Source organism: Taudactylus pleione, unplaced genomic scaffold, assembly GCF_031769625.1.
Source record: "Taudactylus pleione unplaced genomic scaffold, aTauple2 ptg000482l, whole genome shotgun sequence".
In the NCBI taxonomy this organism is placed as follows: Eukaryota; Metazoa; Chordata; class Amphibia; order Anura; family Myobatrachidae; genus Taudactylus; species Taudactylus pleione.
The window spans coordinates 653,358-661,909 of NW_028284884.1; positions in this window are offsets into that span (position 1 = coordinate 653,358).

Sequence of the window (8,552 nt, forward strand, 5' to 3'; positions counted from 1 at the left end):
CTGTCCAAGGTAAGCATTGTCTAACTTAATTCTACACCCTAACCCTCCTTTAGGGGTGCCTAACCCTAACCTTCCCCCCAATGACTAAACTTAATCCCCCCTTCCCCGCCGCCTAAACCTAAGTCCCCCAAGGTGGTGTCTAACCCTAAATCCCCCCTGGGAGTGCCTTACCCTAACCCTCCCTTCCCCTAGCCTAACCCTAAGTCCCCCCCGGGGACCCTAAACCTAACCCTCCCCCCCATGGCTATCCGCGATGGGCACCCGGCATCCCTTCAATCAGGATGCCGGGTGCCGGTCTCCCAACATCGGTAAAATGACAGGCATCTAGATTTAGATGCAAGTCATTTAACCCTCACCGGGATTAAGCAGTCGGGGAGCCGGCTGTCGGGATTAGGTCCGCCGGCTTCCCGACTGAATACCCTAGCAGCTGTACATTTCAAATGTGGCGCAGCACGGGAGTTTACAAAGGGTTAGTGCCACAGTGAATATTTTACCCACATGTGGCCCGTCTCTGGGCATACTTATATATATACATTCCATAGACCAAAAACCTTACGGTTTCACATGTCTCATTAAGGTTGCTTAGACATGATCTGAATATTCACAAAACCTATTGAATTTCTGCCACTCAAACTCCAAAAAGCAATCAAATTACAATCATTAACCCTGCGTCAGGCGCAGAAGGCCTGACAGGCGACACAAAGCTATTCTCGCTCACCTCTCTGCCGCAAGGGGGTGCAGGGGCCTGCCCCTCCTAGTAACTTCCTATCTTTAGGTGCTGCTTGAAACCCCCCTAGTCAGTTTTCCCGCCGCCTGCGTGGAGTGCAGCAGTGACCTTCCTGGCCTCTCAGGCTCATTGCGCCTGAACTCGTCCGACTTTTGAAGGTACGTATTTCTTTTTATTTTCTCACAATTTTGTGTATTTTGCTCATTTTATGAATGCAAACTACAAAGGTCGTGGGTATTTTGCGGAAATATGTAGATTTGTCCAGGGTGGCCTCTTAGGCACACTGCGCCTCTTAAACTTTAGTATTTTTTTGTTTTACTTGCTCTAAGATTAATAAATGTGGTTTTGTGAATCAGATTTCCATAGTTTCTCTCTTTGTACATCGTAATGAAGGTCACTGATCACTTTAAGAGCGTTAGAAATTAGTTAATTAGGTGCTAATGATGATTTTATAACAGTGGCCTGTCGGGCGCACTGCGCCCGAACCTCTGGGAGTCTCAGAGGTGTGCCTGACACAGGGTTAAGGCTGACGCCTTAATGGACGTGTTCCTTGTGTAATACAGATATGGTATGCCATGACACCATGTGGATAACTGCAGATGCAGCACTCTCACAGAGTGAGATTGCTGTCACTCACAAAATGGTGGAGCTGCTAATTCACAGAAATGTGTGCTCATTGGAATACACACATGCAGTCTATGCAACTGAGGTCTGAGCAGTTATGTGGCAAACACATCCCACTCAGTGCCCACAATCTTCCCATTCAGTCACCACAAAAATTTCACTGAGTTCCAACATCCTTCTCACTCCATACATCCATCTCATTCATTATACACATTCAGCTTCCCAATTGCTAAAACTATCATACCCTGTCTATACATGTACACTAACTTCGCCTCCATGCTGCTATAACTTCACCAATCCCTACAGCTGTGTGTTCTCCCCACTGTGCTAGTCTGCATGCCCTCATCCACACCAATATGTCTTTCCCCATGTGCACCGCTCTGTCTTCCTGCATCCGTGCCACTGTGTTTCCTTCCATCTGCACCACTGCCTTGCCCCCAGCCACGTCACTCTGTCTTCCCCTTATCTCTGCCACTCTTTATTCCTGCACCACTCTGTCCCTCCCAACCGTGCCATTCTGTCTTTCCCTTCCCTCCCATACCACTCTGTCTTCCCACCCATTTGCACCAATCTGTCTTCCCCAATCCCTTCTGTTGTGTGTTCTCCCATTGTGCTAGTCTGTATTCCTCATCCACACCAATCTGGCTTTACCCATCTGCGCTGCTCGGTCTCTGTACCCCCCATTCATGTCAGTCTGTTCCCCCAAACTGTGCCACTTTGTGTCCCCCCCTTGTGCACCATTTTCCACCAATCTGCATCACTTTGGCTCGCCCCCATCTGTACTGCCTAATCTTCCCCTCTACACGCCATTCTGTCTGCCCCATCCACACTGCTATGTCTCCTTCCCCCACAGTGGCGTAAGTTCATCCCAGACCCCGGGGGCAAGTTTTAATTAGGGTGCCCTCCATAAAAAAAAGTGAAAATATATATTCTATCTATCTATCTATCTATCTATCTATCTATCTATCTATCTATCTATCTATCATATATGCACAAAAATACTAATATAAAATAGCCTTAAGTGGGGTGAATATATTATGGGCAATGGAGGAGGTGCCCCTTCAGTGCTGGCACCTGACAGCAGGCACCTCCATTGTCTCTCATAGTTCTGCCCCTGTTCCCCCATCCACCATACTCTTATCCCATCTGTGCAGCTGTATGTTCTTCTCAGACCTCAGTTGCATAGACTACATGTGTGTATTCCAATGAGCACACAATTCTGTGAATTAGCAGCTCCACCATTTTGTGAGTGGCAGCATTCTCACTCTGTGAATTTTCAGATCATGTCTAAGCAGCCTTAATGAGACATGTGAAACCGTAAGGTTTTTTGTCTATGGAATTTCGTAGCTTTTTTAAAATGTATTAATTATCAGGGTTTGGATAAGCAAACCGGTCCACCTGCAGGGGAGAAGGGCAACAAAATGGTACACTAGCACAGGTGGGACAGCACACAGGAGGTGGTTTGGGAGGTGCAGCATGCAAGATGGCTGTAGGCATACGGGGTAGCGGCAGCAGTGGTGGTGCAGAGCAGTAGCAGTGGTGCAGTGCAAAGGGGACATCAGTGGGCGACAGAGGGCTCACTGGTAGTGCACATGCATCTGAGAAAATAAATAAACTCAATAAGTCACAGATGCACAAATGCAGCAGTGAGATCCATCTACACATCTATGTTAAAAATTGAATGTGTAAAGTAAAAAAAGGTGCCCCCCCTCCAAAACACAACCAGCACCGGGCTTTTAACAGCCAGTCCTGGTTGTGTTTAAATACAGGGGAAAAATAATGTAGGGGTCCCCTGTACTTAACCACAAGTAGCACCGGGCTAGTCAGAAACAGCCCTGGTTGCCAAAATACAGGGGACAAATGATACAGGGTCCCCCGTATTCAGTGCAACCAGCACAGGGCTCTGAGCTGACCCTGGTTCTGGAAATACAGGGGGAAAAAATGCGTAGAGTCCCCCTGTATTTACGAGAACCAGCACCTGATCCTTTCTAGCGGGGGGGTGATGCCACAGCCAGGGGAGCCCTTTCACCAGGCCCCCCAGCCGCAGCATCACTTTTGACTGCTAGTCAGCCCAGGCTGGGGATCCCTGGGGAGCTGGGGACCCCCCCAAAAAAGGAGTCCCCCTCTCCAGGGCACCCCAGGTCCAGGCTGATAGCCCGGGCCTATCCCTGGCACCCCTGGGTGGTGGGTGCCGGGTTGATTATGTAAAGTGTGGTGCAAGTAAAGTTTGAATATTGGCTTTTGCTGTGGTACTACAGTTCCCAGTAAGCCTCCCCTGTATGCTGGTACTTGGAGAACCACAAGTACCAGCAGGCGGGGCATTACGGGCCTGCTGGTACCTGTAGTTCCACAGCAAAAGCAATATTAAAAAACCACAGAACACACACCATTGAAAAGTAAAATTTTATTAAAACATACATGCACACACATGTGTACTCACACATGCACACACTATCTCACATACTCACCTATGTATCCCTGTAGCCAATCTGTCCAATGGAGCACCTGTAAATCTGAAAAAAAATATCATGCCCCGCCCCCCAAAAACAACAACCACTACCGGGCTTTGAAGACCCAGTACTGGTTGTGCTAAATACAGGTGACAAATGTCATAGGGGTCCCCTGTATTAAGTACAACCAGCACCAGGCTTTTCAGAACCAGTCCTGGTTGTCAAAATACGGGGGAAAAATAACGTAGGGGTCCCCCATATTCGGTGCAACCAGCACTGGGCTCTGAGCTGGCCCTGGTTGTGGAAATACAGGGGGAAAATGCGTAGGGCCCCCCGGTATTTACCAGAACCAGCACCGGACTCTTTCTAGCGTGGGGGTGATGCCACAGCCAGGGGAACCTGTTCACCAGGCCCCCCCAGCCGCAACATCACCCCTGACCGCTAGTCAGCCCAGGCCAGGGATCCCTGGGGACCCCCCCCAATAAAGGGGTCCCCATCTCCAGGGCACCCCAGACCCAGGCTGATAGCCCGGGGCTATCCCCAGCACCACTGGGTGGTGGGTGCCGGGTTGATTGTGTTGTGTGATGCATATGAAAATATAAATATTGTCTTTTGCTGTTGTAATACAGGTCCAAGCAGGCATCCCCGCATACCGGCACTTGGAGAACCACAAGTACCAGAAGGCGGGGCATTAAGGGCCTGCTGGTACCTATAGTACCATTACAAAAGAAATATTAAAATTATAAAAAAAATACAGTTTTAAAAAATATTTTATTTAGCTGCACCTTCACCTGGGGGGCGGCAGCCTTTATGCTCTTTTTCATGGCTGCTGCTCCCCCAGGACTTTTACTGCATCTTCACCTGGAAGGCAGCGGCCTTTACGCTCTTTTTCCTGGCCATCGCCTATCCAGGGCTTTCGCGGCGTCTTCTTGCTTCAGCAGGTCTTCTCTTCAGCTTCCCGGCCGACGACTGAGTGGACGGCACCTCACGTTGGCTGTATTTAAGCCAGCCGTGGGGGCAGGGCAATGATGTCGCGAGCCGTGATTGGCTCACGGCGGCCATCTTTGAATTTCAAAAATGGCGCTCAGGCACCATTTTTGAAAAGGGCATGCTCGGTACTCATCACTGAGAACAGCTCATTGGTTGAGAGGTGGAAGGTTCGCCTCTCTCCGCACCGGGATTTCTGAACTGAAATGCCAGGCGGAGCTGTCATTTGAGTAGTATTGTCCTTAGAGGACACTACTAATGTTCGTGGGTCCGGGTATTTTGTGTATTTTTTTTTTGCCAAGACCCTGGATTGCCTGAAGAGGACAGATCCACGCATAGGAGGAGGTGAGTATGGAGTTTTTATTACAGGTACTCCATTGGATTGTCTACTGGGGAAGAGGACTGATTGGCTTCAGGGATACTAGGTGAGTATTTGAGATAGTGTGTGAGTACATATGTATGTATCTATGTATGTATTAATAAAATTTTACTTTTCTAGAGTGTGTGTGTTCTGTGTTTTTTTAATATTGCTTTTGCTGTGGAACTACAGGTACCAGCAGGCCCGTAATGCCCTGCATGCTGATACTTGTCGTTCTCCAAGTACCAGCACGTGGAGGAGGCTTGCTGGGAACTGTAGTTCCACAGCAAAAGACAATATTTTAACTTTACTTGCACAACACTGCAAAAATCAACCCGGCACCCACCGCCTAGGGGTGCCGGGGATAGCCCCGGGCTATCAGCCTGGGCCTGGGGTGCCCTGGAAAGGGGGACCCATTTTTTGGGGAGGTCCCCAGCACCCCAGGGATCCCTGGCCTAGGCTGACTAGTGGTGAGGGGTGATGCTGCGGCTGGGGGGCCTGGTGAAAGGGCTCCCCTGGCTGTGGCATCACCCCCCTGCTAGAAAGAGTCCGATGCTGGTTCTTGTAAATACAGGGGGACCCTACACATTTTTCCCCCCTGTATTTCCAGAACCAGGGCCAGCTCAGAGCCCAATTCTGGTTGCGCTGAATACAGGGGACCCCTACATCATTTGTACCCTGTATTTTGGCAACCAGGACTGGTTCTGAAAACCACGGTACTGGTTGTGCTTCATACGGGGGACCCCTACGTCATTTGTCCCCTGTATTTAGCACAACCAGTACTGGCTTTCCAAAGGCCGGTGCTGGTTGTTGTTTTTGGGGAGGGGGCCACACTTTTTTTTTTTTACGTTTTTTTTTTTTTTAAATGTAACACAGAAGCAGACGGGTCTCACTGACCCGTCCTTGCTTCGGTGTTTGTTTTTTTAAACACAGATGCAGGTATTATGGATATTCCAGATCCGAGCTTGCAATTGTGTGGTGCTACCTCCCCCGGGTCCTAACGCCTGCTACACTGCCGCCCGCACTGCCACTGCTAATGCCCACTACCGTCCCTGATTCCCGCTAACCCCTACCCCCTCCCCCCGCATCCCGGCCTCAGCAAACGTTGGCTTCCATCCCCCCAGACCTGGCCCCCACTACCGCCCGCAAAAGGCAGCCATCTTGCTGCACCCAAGTGAAGCCACAGTGATTACACCTGCTGCAGGCTCCTACTGTCGCTGCGCAACAAGATGAATTTCTATTCAATGGCGCATTCTCTATGTAATAGTTTAAAAACTATAACTTTCTAATTTACCTGAACCCCAAAAGCACGTACCCTGGCACAATAGCTACCTAATAAAACAATCCCCAAGTCTAAATTTGCCCCCTACCCTGAGTTATGCTAAAAAAAAACCCATAGAGAACAGCAGAAAAGTTGTCCTAATTGAGAATGTCAGAAAAAAGTGACAGTTGGAGCTTTAGATTACTCCCAAATCCTCATTTTTTATATTTTTTCCAGGAAATGTTGCATGCAGCACCGAGTGACAGTTCTACCCGACCATGCCAAAGTTTAGCTTGGTACCTCTAATAGCTTTTGAGTAGCAGCCCCTTAAACACCATGCCCCTCCCCCCTCCGGAATTCTCTATGGAGAAATAATTTTTTTTATATGCAGCCTTAATATAAGGGCACTGTGCCCATATATATATATATATATATTTTTTTTTTTTTATATGATCCACGATATGAATAAGCAGAGCCCAGGTGCCCTCCTAAGAGGTAGTATAGCCAAGCGGTGTCGATCCTAGGAAAGACTCAGGGTCTTATATGCACAAAAGGTTTACTTGAAAACCGACGTTTCAGAGCCCACCCGGCTCTTTTATCATGGTAGATAAAAGAGCCGGGTGGGCTCTGAAATGTCGGTTTTCAAGTAAACCTTTTTGAGCATATAAGACCCTGAGTGCCGCCTCAATCTTTCCTAGGATCGACACCGCTTGGCTATATATATATATACAAATATATATACATATATATATATAAATATATATATATTGTGAAACAGTCAGATTAGGAGGTCCCTCTCCTGGGTAGGGGACTCCTTCCTTACACACACACACACACAGCAGCAGGGAAGCAGCACACCAGTCTGGATGCGAGTACAAGCTGGTCGGCGCCAGTCTTTATTGTACAATGTCAGAAATAACATAAAGAAAACATAAACATAAATCCTAGCCCTGTCGGGGCACTAACTTCACAGGTGGTTCCCTCACTACCAGAACCTGGCAGGGCCTAATGCCCTCACCAGCAACAAAGGCACAGCACAACACTCACAGTTAGGTTTTCAAGTGTCTCTGAGCAAACTCCCTGTCTGCTCTCCCAGGTGAGACACTCAGCCCTAAACACACTAGGCTTATATTGGCCACTCTCAGGTGGAAACCCTAACAAGCCTGTTACCAGGCTGCAAGATCCAAAACCTGGAGTGGCCGTGGGTGGAGCCCTCCCTCTCCTCTCACCCACAACCCCCAGGTCCCAAACCGGCTTTTCAAAAAGCCGAAACTCAAGCCTGCTACACTGCAGACTTTCTCCAGGGGGTTTAAAACACATAAGACAGGAATCTGGGACAAATGTACCTGCCACAGACCACTTTACCAGTGATCCTATCACATATCCCCCCCCTTTGTTTCGACCTGTGGGGCGGAACAACTGAAGCCCCCAAACAATGAACGCGTGACAACGCGTCAGCATTGGCCAGCTGGCTTCCTGGCCTGTGTTCCACTGAAAATGTAAAAGTTTGTAACGCCAAGAACCATCTCGTAATTCTCGCATTACTGTCCTTATTTTCGGACATCCACTTCAAAGGGGCATGGTCAGTGATCAATTTGAACTTTCTTCCAACCAAGTAGTACCTGAGAGCCTCTAATGCCCACTTTATGGCCAACGCCTCCTTCTCCACTGTGGCATAGTTTCTGTCATGTACTTTCAACTTTCTACTTAGATAGAAAATAGGGTGTTCCTCACCCTCCTTGTTCGGGGACAGGACCGCTCCTATACCTACTTCTGATGCATCGGTTTGTACTATGAATTCCCTGTCAAAATTAGGAGTCATCAGGACTGGTTGGGAACACAACGCTACTTTCAACTCCTGAAAAGCTTTCTCTGCCTCAGGACTCCATTCTACCATGACTTATTGTTTGCCTTTGGTCAGGTCAGTCAGTGGGACTGCCATGGTGGCAAAGTTGGGTATAAACCTCCTGTAGTACCCCGTAATTCCCAAGAAGGCTCTCACCTGCTTCTTATTCAGAGGCCGTGGCCAGTTTTGTATGGCATCAACCTTATTGAGCTGAGGCTTTATCAGGCCCTCTGCCTATCCCAGATATTTTACTTCCTCCATGCCTAGACAACACTTTTTTGGGTTGGCTGTCAAACCTG